This window comes from Eschrichtius robustus, chromosome 2 (assembly GCF_028021215.1).
Source record: "Eschrichtius robustus isolate mEscRob2 chromosome 2, mEscRob2.pri, whole genome shotgun sequence".
NCBI lineage: Eukaryota > Metazoa > Chordata > Mammalia > Artiodactyla > Eschrichtiidae > Eschrichtius > Eschrichtius robustus.
The window spans coordinates 36,334,380-36,352,174 of record NC_090825.1 but is presented as its reverse complement, the minus strand read 5'-3'; positions in this window follow the sequence as shown (position 1 = coordinate 36,352,174).

Here is a 17,795-nt window from a genome sequence, read left to right as displayed (position 1 = left end):
CTGTGCAAAAGCTTTGAAGTTTCATTAGGTCCCATTTGTTTACTTTTGTTTTTATTTCCATTTTTCAAGGAGGTGGGTCAAAAAAGATCATGCTATGGTTTCTGTCAGAGAACGTTTTTCCTATATTTTCCTCTAAGAGTTTCACAGCTTCTGGTCTTACATTTAGGTCTTTAATCCATTTTGAGTTTATTTTTCTGTATGGTGTTAGTAAGTGTTCTAATTTCATTCTTTTACATGTAGCTGTCCAGTTTTCCCAGCACCACTTATTGAAGACACTGTCTTTTCTCCATTGTATGTTCCTGCCTCCTTTGTGATAAATTAGGTGACCAAATGTGCATGGCTTTATCGCTGGGCATTCTATCCTGTACCATTGATCTATATTTCTGTTTTTGTGCCAGTACTATACTGTCTCAATTACTGTAGCTTTCTGGTATAGTTTGAAGTCAGGGAACCTGATTAGTCCAACTATGTTTTTCTTTCTCAAGATTGCTTTGGCTATTCGGGGTCTTTTGTGTTTCCATACGAATTGTAAAATTTTTTGGTTCTAATTCTGTGAAGAATGCCCTTGGTAGTTTGATACGGATTGCATTGAATCTGTAGATTGCCTTGGGTAGTATAGCCATTTTCACAGTATTGATTCTTCCAATCCAAGAACATGGTATATTTCTCCATCTGTTTATGTCATCTTTGATTTCTTTCATCAGTGTTTTATAGTTTTCTGAGTACAAGTCTTTTGCCTCCATAGGCAGATTTATCCCTACATATTACATTCTTTTTGTTGCGATGGTAAATGGGAGTGTTTCCTTAACTTCTCTTTCTGATTTTTAGTTGTTGGTGTATAGGAATGCCAGAGATTTCTGTGCATCAGTTTTGTATCCTGCAACTTTACCAAATTCATTGATTAGTTCTAGTAGTTTTCTGGTGGCATCTTTAGGATTCTCTATGTATAGTATCATGTCATCTGCATACAGTGACAGTTTCACTTCTTCTTTTCCAATTTGGATTCCTTTCATTTCTTCTTCTTCTCTGATTGCCATGGCTAGGACTTCCAAAACTATGTTGAATACTAGTGGCAAGAGTGGACATCCTTGTCTTGTTCCTGATCTTAGAGGAAATGCTTTCAGTTTTTCTCCACTGAGAATGATGTTTGCTGTGGGTTTGTCGTATATGGCCTTTATTATGCTGAGGTAGGTTCCCTCTATGCCCACTTTCTGGAGAGTTTTTATCAGAAATGGGTGTTGAATTTTGTCAAAAGCTTTTTCTGCATTTATTAAGATGGTCATATGGTTTTCATTCTTCAATTTGTTAATGTGGTGTATCACACTGACTGATTTGCGTATATTGAAGAATACTTGCATCCCTGGGTTAATCCCACTTGATCATGGTGTATGATCCTTATAATGTGTTGCTGGATTCTGTTTGCTAGTATTTTGCTCAGGATTTTTGCATCTATGTTCATCAGTGATATTGGTGTATGATTTCCTTCTTTTGGGATATCTTTTTCTGGTTTTGGTATTAGGGTGATGTTGGCTTCGTAGAATGAATTTACAAGTGTTTCTCCCTCTGCAATTTTTTGGAAGAGTTTGAGAAAGATGGGTGTTAGCTCTTCTCTAAATGTTTGATAGAATTCGCCTGTGAAGCCATCTGGTCCTGGACTTTTGTTTGCTGGAAGGTTTTTAATTACGGTTTCAATTTCATTACTTGTGATAGGTCTGTTTATAATTTCTATTTCTTCCTGGTTCAGTCTTGGAAAATTGTAACTGTCCAAGAATTTGCCCACTTCATCACGGTTGTCCATTTTATTGGCATACAGTTGTTTGTAGTAGTCTCTTACAATCCTTTGTATTTCGGCAGTGTCAGGTGTGATTTCTCCTTTTTCATTTCTAATATTATTGATTTGAGTACTCTCCCTCTTTATCTTGATGAGTCTGGCTACGAGTTTTTCAATTTTGTTTATCTTCTCATAGAACCAGCTTTCAGCTTAATTAATCTTTGTTATTGTTTTCTTCCTTTCTATTTCATTTATTCTGCTCCGATTTTTATGATTTCTAACCTTCTACTGACTTTGGATTTTCTTTGTTCTTCTTTCTCTAGTTGTTTTAAGTGTAGGGTTAGATTGTTTATTTGAGATGTTTCTTGTTTCTTGAGGTGACATTGAATTGCTATAAACTTCCCTCTTAGGACTGCTTTTGCTGCATCCCATAGGTGTTGGGTCTTCATGTTTTCGTTGTCTTTTGTTTGAATCCCCATAAGGTTATCAGCTGATTTTTCAGCAGAAACTCTGCAGGCCAGAGGGAGTGGCAATATACTTAAAGTGATGAAAGGGAAGAACCTACAACCAAGATTACTCTACCCAGCAAGGATCTCATTCAGATTTGACGGAGAAATCAAAAGCTTTTCAGACAAGCAAAAGCTAAGAGAATTCAGCACCACCAAAGCAACTTCACAACAACTGCTAAAGAAACTTTTCTAGGGGGGGAAACACAAGACAAGAAAAAGACACGCAAAAACAAACCCAAAACAATTAAGAAAATGGTAATAGGAACATACATAACGATAATAACCTTGAATGTAAATGGATTAAATGGCCCAACCAAAAGACAAAGACTGGCTGAATGGATACAAAAATAAGACCCATATATATGCTGTCTACAAGAGACCCACTTCAGACCTAGGGACAGATACAGACTGAGACTGAGGGGATGGAAAAAGATATTTCATGCAAATGGAAATCAAAAGAAAGCTGGAGTAGCAATACTCATATCAGATAAAATACACTTTAAAACAAAGAATATTACAGGAGACAAGGAAGGACACTACGTAATGATCAAGGAATCAATCCAAGAAGAAGATATAACAATTATAAATATATATGCACCCAACATAGGAGCACCTCAATACATAAGGCAAAGGCTCACAGCTATAAAAAAGGATATCGAGAGTAACAAAATAATAGTGGGGCACTTTAATACCTCACTTACACTAATGGACAGATGTTCCAGACAGAAAATTAATAAGGAAACACAAGCTTTCAATGAAACAATACACCAGATAGATTTAATTGATATTTATAGGACATTCCATGTGAAAGCAGCAGATTACACTTTCTTCTCAAGTGCACATGGAACATTCTCCAGGGTAGATCACATCTTGGGTCACTAATTCAAGAAAATTGAAATCATATCAAGCATCTTTTCCGACCACAATGCTGTGAGATTGGAAATCAATTACAGGAAAAACAACTGTAAAAATCACAAATAAAAAGATCTGGAAGAGAAATGAAGGAAACACTCCCATTTACCATTGCAACAATAAGAACAAAATACCTAGGAATAAACCTATCTAAGGAGACAAAAGACCTGTATGCAGAAAACTATGAGACACTGATGAAAGAAATTAAAGATGACACAAAAAGATGGAGAGATATAACATGTTCTTGGATTGGAAGAATCAACATTGTGAAAATGACTCTACTACCCAAAGCAATCTACAGATTCAATGCAATCCCTATCAAACTACCGATGGCATTTTTCAAAGAACTAGAACAAAAAATTTTCACAATTTGTATGGCAAAACAAAAGACCCTGAATAGCCAAAGCAATCTTGAGGAAGAAAAACGGAGCTGGAGGAATCAGGCTCCTGGACTTCAGACTATACTACAAAGCTACAGTAATCAAGACAGAATGCTACTGGCACAAAAACAGAAATATAGATCAATGGAACAGGATAGAGCGCCCAGAGATAAACCCACGCACGTATGGTCACCTTATTTTTGATAAAGGAGGCAAGAATATACAATGCAGAAAAGACAGTCTCTTCAATAAGTGGTGCTGGGAAAACCGGACAGCTACATGTAAAAGAATCAAATTAGAACACTCCCTAACACCATACACAAAAATAAACTCAAAATGGATTAAAGACCTAAATGTAAGTACAGACACTATAAAACTCTTAGAGGAAAACATAAGCAGAACACTCTATGACATAAATCACAGCAAGATCCTTTTTGACCCACCTCTGAGAGCAATGGAACTAAAAACAAAAATAAACAAATGGGACCTAATGAAACTTAAAAGTATTTGCACAGCAAAGGAAACCATAAACAAGACGAAAAGACAACCCTCAGAATGGGAGAAAATATTTGCAAATGAAGCAACTGACACAGGATTAATCTCCAAAATATAAAAGCAGCTCATGCAGCTCAATATCTAAAAAACAAACAACCCAATCCAAAAAATGGGCAGAAGACCTAAATAGACAGTTCTCCAAAGAAGATATACAGATTTCCAAAAAACACATGAAAGAATGCTCAAAATCAGTAATAATTAGAGAAATGCAAATCAAAAGTACAATGAGGTAGAGAGGAACCAAGATGGCGGATAGAAGGACGTTCTCTCACTCCCTCTTGTGAGAACGCCAGAATCACAACTAGCTGCTGGACAATAATCGACAGGAAGACACTGGAACTCACCAAAAAAAATACCCCACAACCAAAGACAAAGGAGAAGCCACAATGAGACGGTAGGAGGGGGGCAATCACAGTAAAATCAAATCTCATAACTGGTGGGTGGGTGACTCACAGACTGGAGAACACTTACACCGCAGAAGTCCACCCACTGGAGTGAAGCTTCTGAGCCCCACATCAGGCTTCCCAACCTGAGGGTCCAGCAACGGGAGAAGGAATTCCTAGAGAATCAGACTTTGAAGCCTAGTGAGAATTGATTGCAGGACTTCGACAGGACAGGGCGAAACAGAGACTCCACTCGTGGAGGGCACACACAAAGAAGTGTGCGCATCGGGACCAAGGGGAAGGAGCAGTGACCCCAGGGGAAACAGAACCAGACCTACCTGCTAGTGTTGGAGGGTCTCCTGCAGAGGCGGGGGGGGTTTGCTGTGGCTCACCGTGGGGACAAGAACACTGGCAGCAGAAGTTTTGGGAAGTACTCCTTGGCGTGAGCCCTCCAAGAGTCTGTCATTAGCTCCACCAAAGAGCCCAGGTATGCTCCAGTGTTGGGTTGCCTCAGGCCAAACAACCAACAGGAAGGAAACCCAGCCCCACCCATCAACAGTCAAGTGGATTAAAGTTTTACTGAGCTCTGCCCACCAGAGCAACAGTCAGCTCTACCCACCACCAGTCCCTCCCATCAAGCCTCTTAGATAGCCTCATCCACCCGAGGGAAGACAGCAGAAGCAAGAAGAACTACAATCCTGCAGCCTGTGGAACAAAAACCACATTCACAGAAAGATAGACAAGATGAAAAGGCAGAGGGCTATGGACCAGATGAAGGAACAAGATAAAACCCCAGAAAAACAACTAAATGAAGTGGAGATAGGCAAACTTCCAGAAAAACAAATTGGAATAATGATAGTGAAGATGATCCAGGACCTCGGAAAAAGAATGGAGGCAAAGATCGAGAAGATGCAAGAAATGTTTAACAAAGACCTAGAAGAATTAAAGAACAAACAAACACAGATGAACAATACAATAACTGAAATGAAAACTACACTAGAAGGAATCAATGGCAGAATAACTGAGGCAGAAAAACGGATAAGTGACCTGGAAGACAGAATGGTGGAATGCACTGCTGCCAAAGAGAATAAAGAAAAAAAGAATGAAAAGAAATGAAGACAGCCTAAGAGACCCCTGGGACAACATTAAACGCAACAACTTCCGCATTATAGCGGTCCCAGAAGGAGAAGAGAGAGAGAAAGGACCAGAGAAAATATTTGAAGAGATTATATTTCAAAACTTCCCTAACACGGGAAAGGAAATAGCCACCCAAGTCCAGGAAGCACAGAGAGACCCATACAGGATAAACCCAAGGAGAAACATGCCAAGACACAAAGTAATCAAAGTGGCAAAAATTAAAGACAGAGAAAAATTATTGAAAGCAGCAAGAGAAAAACGACAAATAACACACAAGGGAACTCCCATAAGGTTAACAGCTGATTTCTCAACAGAAATTCTACAAGCCAGAAGGGAGTGGCATGAAATACTTAAAGTGATGAAAGGGAAGAACCTACAACCAAGATTACTCTATCCAGCAAGGAACTCATTCAGGTTCAATGGAGAAATCAAAAGCTTTACAGACAAGCAAAAGCTAAGAGAATTCACCACCACCAACTGAGCTCTACAACAAATGCTAAAGGAATTTCGCTAACTGGGAAACACAAGAGAAGAAAAGGACCTACAAAAACAAACCCAAAACAATTAAGAAAATGCTCATAGGAACATACATATCTCTAATTACCCTAAACGTGAATGGATTAAATGCTCCAACCAAAAGACAGAGGCTTGCTGAATGGATACAAAAACAAGACCCATATATATGCTGTCTACAAGAGACCCACTTCAGACCTAGGGACACATTCAGACTGAAAGTGAGGGGATGGAAAAAGATATTCCATGCCAATGGAAATCAAAAGAAAGCTGGAGTAGCTATACTCATATCAGATAAAATAGGCTTTAAAATAAAGAATGTTACAAGAGACAAGGAAGGACACTACATAATGATCAAGGGATCAATCCTAAAAGAAGATACAACAATTATAAATATATACGCACCCAACATAGGAGCACCTCAATACATAAGGCAACTGCTAACAGCTATAAAAGAGGAAATCGACAGTAACACAATAACAGTGGGGGACTTTAACACCTCACTTACACCAATGGACAGATCATCCAAAATGAAAATAAATAAGGAAACAGAAGCTTTAAATGACACAATAGACCAGATAGATTTAATTGATATTTATAGGACATTCCATCCAAAAACAGCAGATTACACGTTCTTCTCAAGTGCACATGGAACATTCTCCAGGAGAGATCACATCTTGGGTCACAAATCAAGCCTCAGTAAATTTAAGAAAAATTGAAATCGTACCAAGCATCTTTTCTGACCACAACGTTATTAGATTAGAAATACATTACAGGGGAAAAATCGTAAAAAAAAAAAAAAACACATGGTGGCTAAACAATAGGTTACTAAATAACCAAGAGATCACTGAAGAAATCAAAGAGGAAATCAAAAAATACCTAGAGACAAATAACAGTGAAGACACAACAGTGCAAAACCTATGGGATGCAGCAAAAGCAGTTCTAAGAGGGAAGTTTATAGCTATACAAGCCTACCTCAAGAAACAAGAAAAATCTCAAGTAAACAATCTAACCTTACACCTAAAGGAACTAGGGAAAGAAAAACAAACAAAACCCAAAGTTAGCAGAAGGAAAGAAATCATAAAGATCAGAGCAGAAATAAATGAAATAGAAACAAAGAAAACAATAGCAAAGATCAATAAAACTAAAAGTTGGTTCTTTGAGAAGATAAACAAAATTGATAAACCATTAGCCAGACTCATCAAGAAAAAGAGGGAGATCACTCAAATCAATAAAATCAGAAATGAAAAAGGAGAAGTTACAACAGACACCGCAGAAATACAAAGCATCCTACGAGACTACTACAAGCAACTCTATGCCAATAAAATGGACAACCTGGAAGAAATGGACAAATTCTTAGAAAGGTATAACCTTCCAAGACTGAACCAGGAAGAAACAGAAAATATGAACAGACCAATCACAAGTAATGAAATTGAAACTGTGATTAAAAATCTTCCAAAAAACAAAAGTCCAGGACCAGATGGCTTCACAGGTGAATTCTATCAAACATTCAGAGAAGAGCTAACACCCATCCTTCTCAAAGTCTTCCAAAACATTTCAGAGGAAGGAACACTGCCAAGCTCATTCTATGAGGCCACCATCACCCTGATACTAAAACCAGACAAAGATACTACAAAAAAAGAAAATTACAGACCAATATCACTGATGAATATAGATGCAAAAATCCTCAACAAAATGCTAGCAAACAGAATCCAACAACACATTAAAAGGATCATACACCATGGTCAAGTGGGATTTATCCCAGGGATGCAAGGATTCTTCAATATACGCAAATCAATCAATGTGATACACCATATTAACAAATTGAAGAATAAAAGCCATATGATCAACTCAATACATGCAGAAAAAGCTTTTGACAAAATTCAGCATGCATTTATGATAAAAACTGTCCAGAAAGTGGGCATAGAGGGAACCTACCTCAACATAATAAAGGCCATATACGACAAACCCACAGCAAACATCACTCTCAATGGTGAAAAACTGAAAGCATTTCTTCTAATATCAGGAACGAGACAGGGATGTCCACTCTCATCGCTATTATTCAACATAGTTTTGGAGTCCTACCCACAGCAATCAGAGAAGAAAAAGAAATACAAGGAATACAAGTTGGAAAAGAAGAAGTAAAACTGCCACTGTTTGCTGATGACATGATACTATACATAGAGAATCCTAAAAATGCCACCAGAAAACTGCTAGAGCTAATCAATGAATTTGGTAAAGTTGCAGGATACAAAATTAATGCACAGAAATCTTTGGCATTCCTATACACTAATGATGAAAAATCTGAAAGAGAAATTATGGAAACACTCCCATTTACCATTGCAACAAAAAGAATAAAATACCTAGGAATAAACCTATCTAGGGAGACATAAGACCTGTATGCAGAAAACTATAAGACACTGATGAAAGAAATTAAAGATGATACCAACAGATGGAGAGATAGACCATGTTCTTGGATTGGAAGAATCAACATTGTGAAATTGACTATGCTAGCCAAAGCAATCTACAGATTCAATGCAATCCCTATCAAATTACCAATAGCATTTTTTACGGAGCTAGAACAAATCATCTTAAAATTTGTATGGAGACACAAAAGACCCCGAATAGTCAAAGCAGTCTTGAGAGAAAAAAACGGAGCTGGAGGAATCAAACTTCCTGACTTCAGACTATACTGCAAAGCTACAGTAATCAAGACAATATGGTACTGGCACAAAAACAGAAACATAGATCAATGGAACAAGACAGAAAGCCCAGAGATAAACCCACACACCAATGGTCAACTAATCTATGACAAAGGAGGCAAAGATATACAATGGAGAAAAGACATTATCTTCAATAGGTGGTGTTGGGAAAACTGGACAGCTACATGTAAAAGAATGAAATTAGAACACTCCCTAACACCATACACAAAAATAAACTCAAAATGGATTCGAGACCTAAATGTAAGACCGGACACTATAAAACTCTTAGAGGAAAACATAGGAAGAACACTCTTTGACATAAACCACAGCAAGATCTTTTTTGATCCACCTCCTAGAGTAATGGAAATAAAAACAAAAATAAACAAATGGGACCGAATGAAACTTCAAAGCTTTTGCACAGCAAAGGAAACCATAAACAAGACGAAAAGACAACCCTCAGAGTGGGAGAAAATATTTGCAAACGAATCAACGGACAAAGGATTTATCTCCAAAATATATAAACAGCTCATGCAGCTCAATATTAAAGAAACAAACAACCCAATCCAAAAATGGGCAGAAGACCTAAATAGACATTTCTCCAAAGAAGATATACAGATTGCCAACAAACACATGAAAGAATGCTCAACATCACTAATCATTAGAGAAATGCAAATCAAAACTACAATGAGGTATCACCTCACTCCTGTTAGAATGGGCATCATCAGAAAATCTACCAACAAGAAATGCTGGAGAGGGTGTGGAGGAAAGGGAACCCTCTTGCACTGTTGGTGGGAATGTAAATTGATCCAGTCACTATGGAGAACAGTATGCAGGTTCCTTAAAAACTAAAAACAGAATTACCATATGATCCAGCAATCCCACTACTGGGCATATACCCAGAGAAAACTGTAATTCAAAAAGACACATGCACCCCAGTGTTCACTGCAGCACTATTTACAATAGCCAGGTCACGGAAGCAACCTAAATGCCCATCGACAAATGAATGGATAAAGAAGATGTGGTACATAAATACAATGGAATATTACTCAGCCATAAAAAGAAACGAAATTGAGTCATTTGTTGAGACGTGGATGGATCTAGAGACTGTCATACAGAGTGAAGTAAGCCAGAAAGAGAAAAACAAATATCGTATATTAACACATGTATGTGGAACCTAGAAAAGTGGTACAGATGAACCCGTTTGCAGGGCAGAAATTGAGAAACAGATGTGGAGAACAAACGTATGGACACCAAGGGGCGAAAACCTCGGTGGGGTGGGGATGGTGGTGTGCTGAACTGGGCAATTGGGATTCACATGTATACACTGATGTGTATAAAATTGATGACTAATAAGAACCTGCAGTATAAAAATACAAACAAACAAAGAAACAAAACGACTAATACTAAACTTTCTTTGGGTTATTTGTATGCAAATATGTTAATATAAATGTTTCAGACATTACATAAAACTTCTAAAAACCTTATATGTTCTAGTATAATGTTATATAAGTCATAATTCTAGTTATTACTTTAAAATATATATCTCAGAAAAAACTAAATTTCCTTGGCAATTGCATTATTATGAACTTTCATCAAATCTTTAACCGTGGTCATTTTTAAATCTTTTGCCATTTACAGACAGTTCTGGGTGTACTCTGATGCTTTTGCAAAAATGTTCCTATAAAAGGGTTTCATCTTCAAGGAATTCATGGAAAAGACTCTGACAAGTACAGGTTTCTGGTAACTGACTATACTGCTGAACTGAATGAATAAGCATTTTCAGAACTCTAATGGAAAACTGATGAATTCATAAAAGTGCTAACAGAAGATCAAGATGAAAAAAAATGAAAAAGAAACGGAAAAAAAATAATAATAATTCAGAATCCCCCCACCCGCATTTCTGTTAATGTTTTGGAATCCATGTAGTATGGACTTTATTCTTTCTTTGATGTATAGTTACTTATGCATTCTCATGAATATAATCTCTGGGTCCTCAAATTTTCTATTTTGTTATGCTTAGTGTTTTATAAAGTTAGTTATATTATTTTTCATTTACACGTTCAAAATTAAGCTAGAGTTAATGACCTCAAGAAAAAATCACCTCACACCATACATTCTTTTTAACCAGGTTTCAATTTACTGGAAAGTTTGGGTAATATTGTGTAATGAACCTCTCTCCCTCTTTCCTCCCTCCCTTTCCCCTCCCTCCCTCCCCCCTCCCTCTCCTCTTTCCTTCCTTCCTTCCTTCCCTCCCTCCTTGCTTCCTTCCTTCCTTTTTCCCGTCTTTCCATCCTTTGACATAATCTAATCTTTGCTCCAGTTTTAGCTTTATTTTTTGCATAGAAACATTAAAAAACCCAAAATCCCAACTCCTAAACTATGCATTTTCCTCCTTGAAAGCTCATACATTCCTAAAGCTATAAATTCCTTGTTTTCTAGATGATAATACAGAGGCCCAGGAAGTTCAGGTGTCCTGCCCACTTTCATTCTCACAGGAGAGTCAGAATTAGGTCCCAGATCTCCAGTGCCATTTGCATTACACCACTGCTCCTCTCATTTGGTTGTGTGTGTGTGTGTGTGTGTGTCTCCCCTGTTCTGCTCTTCGTTCCAAGCCTTCTCCCTTCCACAGACAAATATTAAATACCAAGTGTGTGCCAGCCACTGTTCAAGGTGTTAGGAGATATGAAGATGAACAAGGCAGTCTCTGTTTTCTAGAAAGTTACAGTTTAGTGAGGGACTCAGACAAGTAACAAATAATTACAATACAGCATGAAGATGGGTGCATATGAAGGTGGTCAAAAGATACAAACTTCCAGTTATAAAATAAGTAAGACACGGGATGTAATGTACAGCATGGCAACTGGTTAATAATATGGTATTGATTATTTGAAATTTGCTAAGAGGGTAGACCTTAAAAGTTCTCATTACAAGAAAAAGAAATTCTTTGGAACTATGTGTAGTTGTTACCGATCAGGGTCCTTGGGCTCTACCCTGCTTTTGCTCCCGGCACCTCAGAAGTGGCAGTTGTGTTTTGGCCTTTTTGTATCTTGTTTATAACTTGCCCCAACTGCTCATGCATGTGGTTATTTTTAGTCCCTTATAGTTTCTTTGTATTCAGTTGCTGGAGGAGATGAGGAGATGTTTGTCCAGGTGCAAGCACTGCAGTAAAGAGTCCGAGGTCCCAGGTCCCAGCCTGTTTCATAGTGACAGTTGTTAACTAGACCTATTGTGATGATCATTTCCAATGTATACAGATATCAAATCCTTGTTATGTTGTACACCTAATGTTAGATGTCAGTTGTATAATTTTTATAATTCAATAAAAAATGAATTACGTCTATCCCTTGAATATAAAATAAAAAATTAAATTAAAACATTTTTAAAATTATTAAAAAAAAAGGACAATGAGGTAGCACCTCACACCGGTCAGAATGGCCATCATCAAAAAATCTACAAACAATAAATGCTGGAGAGGGTGTGGAGAAAAGGGAACCCTGTTGCACTGTTGGTGGGAATGTAAATTGATACAGCCACTGTGGAGAACAGTATGGGGGGTTCCTTAAAAAACTAAAAATAGAACTACCATATGACCCAGCAATCCCACAACTGGTCATATAGCCTGAGAAAACCACAATTCAAAAAGAGTCATGTACCACAACGTTCACTGCAGCTCTATTTACAATAGCCAGGACATGGAAGTAACCTAAGTGTCCATAGACAGATGAATGGATAAAGAAGATGTGGCACATATATACAATGGAATATTAGCCATAAAAAGAAAAGAAATTGAGTTATTTGTAGTGAGGTGGATGGACCTAGAGTCTGTCATACAGAGTGAAGTAAGTCAGAAAGAGAAAAACATATACCATATGCTGACACACATATATGGAATCTAAAAACAAAAAACAAAAAGATTCTGAAGAACCTAGGGGCAGGACAGGAATAAAGACGCAGACATAGAGAATGGACTTGAGGACATGGGGAGGGAGAAGGGTAAGCTGGGATGAAATGAGAGAGTGTCACTGACATATATACACTACCAAATGTAAAATCGATAGCTAGTGGGAAGCAGCTGCATAGCACAGGGAGGTCAGCTGTGTGCTTTGTGACCACCTAGAGGGGTGGGATAGGGAGGGTGGTAGGGAGACGCAAAAGGGAGGGCTTATGAGGATATATGTATACGTATAGCTGATTCACTTCGTTATACAGCAGAAACTCACACAACATTGTAAAGCAATTATACTCCAATAAAGATGTTAAATAAATAAATAAAATTAAAAGTAAAAAATTTTTTTTAATTTTAAAAACACAAATACATGGAGGCTAAACATGTGCTACTAAATAACCAAGGGATCACTGAAGAAAGCAAAGAAGAAATTAAAAAACCAAAGCATTTTTGTAAAAGAACCAAGATGAATTGAAGGTTTACATTATCTGATTTCAAGAGTTACTATCCAGCTACAGTAATCAGAGCAATTCAATATTGGCGTAAAGACAGGCATATAGATCATTAAATAAAGAGTTCAGAAATAGACCTACAGATATGTGACTAATGGATTTTCAAAAAAATACAAAAATAATTCAATGGGGGAAGGTATTCTCTTCAACAATTGATGCCAAAGCAATAGAATAGCCATATTAAATAAAAAAAAAAAAAAAGAATCTTGACCATTACTTCATACCATACATAAAAATTAGGTTTAAAAAAATGGATCATTGACCTAAGCATGAAAGTCCAAACATCATAACACTTCTAAAATAATCCAAAAGGGAAAATATTCTTAAATATTAAGGTAATCAAAGATTTCTTAAACAAAACAAAAAGCTCACGCACATGCATGTGCACATGCACGCACACACATACACAGACACACTATGAACCATAGGAAAAAAAAAAAGCAAAAATCTGGGCTTTATCAAATAAAAAGCTAGTACTCTTCAAAATATGCCGTTAAGAAAAGGAAAAGGCAGGCCACAAACTGGGAAAAAATACTTCCAGTGTTTCTGACAAAGAACATGTATCTGGGAAAAAAAAAGAACTCTTATAACTCAATGATAAATAGACAGCCTAATTTATTTTCATCTGGCAAAAGACTTGAACAAACTCTTCATTAGAAAAGATATATAAATGGCCAACAACCATGTGAAAAGATTCCTCATCATCATTGGTCATCAGAAAGCTGTACATTAAAATCACAATGAGCTAACATTACACACTCATTAGAAGGTTAAAAACATTTTTAAGTGATAGCAACAAGTGGTGCCAAGAAAGTAGAGCACCTGAAACTCTCATACACTGATGATAAAATGTAGAATGGTATATTCACTTTGGAGAACATTTTGGCAGTTGATTATAGAGTAAAAGTTAACCATATGAATGAAACACTACTCCCGATATTTAGCAAGAGAAATTAAAGCATATGTCTACTAAAAGACTTGAACATATATTCATAGTCCAAAACTGGAAGCAATCCAAATGTCCAACAACATGTGAATGGATAGATAAAATGTGGTCTATTCAAACAATGGAATATTATTCAGCCATAAAGGAAACAAACTACAAATACACGTAACATGGATGTAATATCTCCAAAACACAATGCTTAGCAAAAGAAGAGAGACAAAAGTGTACATACTCTATGATTCTACTTGAATGAAACTGTAAAAGAAGAAAATCTAATCTGTAGTTCTATAAAATACATCAGTAGTTGTCTAGATCTACTGGAATAGTAATCGACTACGAAGGGAAGGAGAAAAAATTTTGGCACTAATGGAAACATTATAAATTTTGAGTGGAGTTGTGGTTACACAGATATGGTCAAACTCGTCTAAATATACATGTAAAATTAGTTCATTTATTGTCTATATCTCAGTAAGGTTGATTTTTAAAGGAAAATATTTATTCTATACATAAATAATAAAATAAAATGTCTGAATCATAAAGAGATCTGAATATTAACTCAAATAGCCCAAATAGTCTAACTGAAAACTTAGATCATTCTCCAGTATTGCGGTTTATAAATGTCAATTTGATTAAGCTGGAATTTTTGTCCCAGAATCCTTTTAACTATATTGTCCTGAGTTAGAATTGGCTAAAAAAGGAATCTGCATGAGACTTAGAAGGCAGAAGTGAGGCAGCAGCCTTACTTTCTGAAGGTCATTGTGGTTAGATGTAGTGATGGACTCAGAGGTACCCATGGCTTCTAAATTGTCTTTGCTCTTTTCCATCCCATATCCAGCTTCTCTCCCAACTACGCTCCCAACTGACACTATAGCTCAGATACACCACCAGATACTTGCTGTAGGACCACAGAAGTGGTATCTACGTAGAAGCACCATTCCCTCCTCCCCACATACTTTTGACATCCCTTGCAATATGATTTCAGTATCTGAACATGTTTGATTTCTCAGATGAACTGATGATTTCTTCTCTCATCATCCAATTTCTCTCATAGACCTTAACTTTCCCAATTCTTCCAACAATCATATAAGTCCTAATACCTATAATAAATCTATTATGACAGGCGTTAGCAAATTTTTTCCATAAAGGGCCATAGAGCATATATTTTAGGCTTTGCAAGCCAAAAGATGAAATCAAGGATATTGTGTAGGTACTCATATAACAAGAAAGAAACAAATTTCCACAATTTTTATTGATAACAAAGTAAAATAATCATAATTGAGTACAATTTTTATAATACCTATCTACTAATTAGAAGAATGAAATTTCTTTTTTTTTTTTTTTTTTTGGTGGGGGATAACATTATTATTATTATTTTTTAATTTATTTATTTATTTATAGCTGTGTTGGGTCTTCGCCTCTGCGCAAGGGCTTTCTCTAGTTGCGGCGAGCAGGGGCCACTCTTCATCGCGGTGCGCGGGCCTCTCACTGTCGCGGCCTCTCTTGTTGCGGAGCACAAGCTCCAGACGCGCAGGCTCAGTAGTTGTGGCTCACGGGCCTAGTTGCTCCGCGGCATGTGGGATCTTCCCAGACCAGGGCTCGAACCCGTGTCCCCTGCATTGGCAGGCAGATTCTCAACCACTGCGCCACCAGGGAAGCCCCATTATTTTTAATTGGGATTCAAAGTTACTGTTCCCTACCCCCTGAGCACAGAATATTACTTGAGCATATCCAACACTTACAACAATTATAAGGCATTTATAGAAGTCTACTAGAAGTCTCTTCTTGGTATTTGCTCTTTAGCATGTCATTAAATTGCAGATTAATTACTTCCAGCTGAAGAACAGATGGAAGCCCCTGGGTTTGCTGGGTTAAATGGATTTTGAAATATGGAAATTTCCTTTACATTTGCATTAAGGTCTAAATGTGCTTGCAAGGAATGGGAGGAAATATTTGCAAGGCATATATCTGAGACAGGAATATTTAATATAAAGAACTACAACTCAGCAACAGAAAAACACAATCCAAATTCAAAAATGAGCAAAGGACTTGATATTTCTCCCAAGAAGTATGCAAATGGATAAAAAGTACATGAAAAGATGTTCAGCATCACTAACCATTAGGGAAATTCAAATCAAAGTCACAATATGATACTACTTCACACCCATATACACACAAACACACACACACACACGCGCACAAAATACTGGCAAGGATATGGCGAAATCGGATCCCTTGTTTATTACTGCTGGTGGGAATATAAAATGATGCAGCCGCTGTAGAAAACAGTTCAGCAGTTCCTCAAAAAGTTAAGCATAGAATTACCATATGCTCCAGCAATTTCACTTTTGGTATATCCAAAAGAAGCGAAAGTAGGGATTCAAACAGATGCTTGTACACCAATGTTCATAATAGCATTTTTCACAATAACCAAAAGGTAGAAACAACCCAAACATCTGTAGATGGATGGATAAACAAAATGTGGTATACATATAAACAATGAGATATTATTTATTTTTTAAAAGAAATGAAATTCTAATATGTGCTAACATGGATGAATCTTGACAACATTATGTTAAGTGAAAGGAACCTGAAAAAAAGGACAAATATTGTATGATTCCACGTATATGAGTACCTAGAATAGGCAAATTCTTAGAGGCAGAAAATAGAATAGAGGTTGTCAGGGGCTGGAGAGAGAAGTAAATGGGGAGCTATTGCTTAACAGTTTGCTTGGGATGATAAAAACATTCTGGAAATGGACAGTGATGATGGTTGCACAACATTGTGAATGTACTTAATGTCACTGAATTGGATAATTAAAGTGGTTAAAATGATAAATTTTATGTATATGTATTTTACCACAGGAAAAGAAATTTAAGAGCTGCTGGAGCTATAGTTTGGGCTTAGAAAATACATCTGCTACAAAGTTGTGTAAGAATGAAGATCTCAATTCTTGTCTTTTGACAGCACCTATGTGTATAAAGTAGTTTAACATTACTCATTATTGAAAAAAATATTAGTTGACATTCAAATGTCTTACCTGAAGTATAAGTTTATCATATAAGTGCTGTTTTGCCTTTGTAATTTTAGGTTGAATTCATTAAGAAACATTATCAAGTCTTCAGCAAAGGATAATTTTCAAAGCCATGCAGTGTGCAAAAAATACTGGGTGAGGGCAATTCTTCAGAAAAATTTCACTCTCTTCCATGAGCTCAGAAAAATCACAGTAAAACTTTACCACTGCTAAGCCATTACATTGCTTTGTGGTAGGGAAAGTTAGAATTTCTGGCAAAAAATTCATGGAACTGATAATGGTTAAGTTTATAAGAGCTAATGAAGTTTACCACTGATGACACCAGTTCAAAGACACATAATAAATTCAAAAGTGCCTCTGGTGAATAATAGAATAAATAGCCATAGACTTTAAACAACTTTAATTTTCATAGGTTTTGCCCATTTGTCCAACTAATTCTTTTTCTGCTCCACACAAATTTTACCCCCATAAGTAGTAATACATCTTAGCAGATTCCAC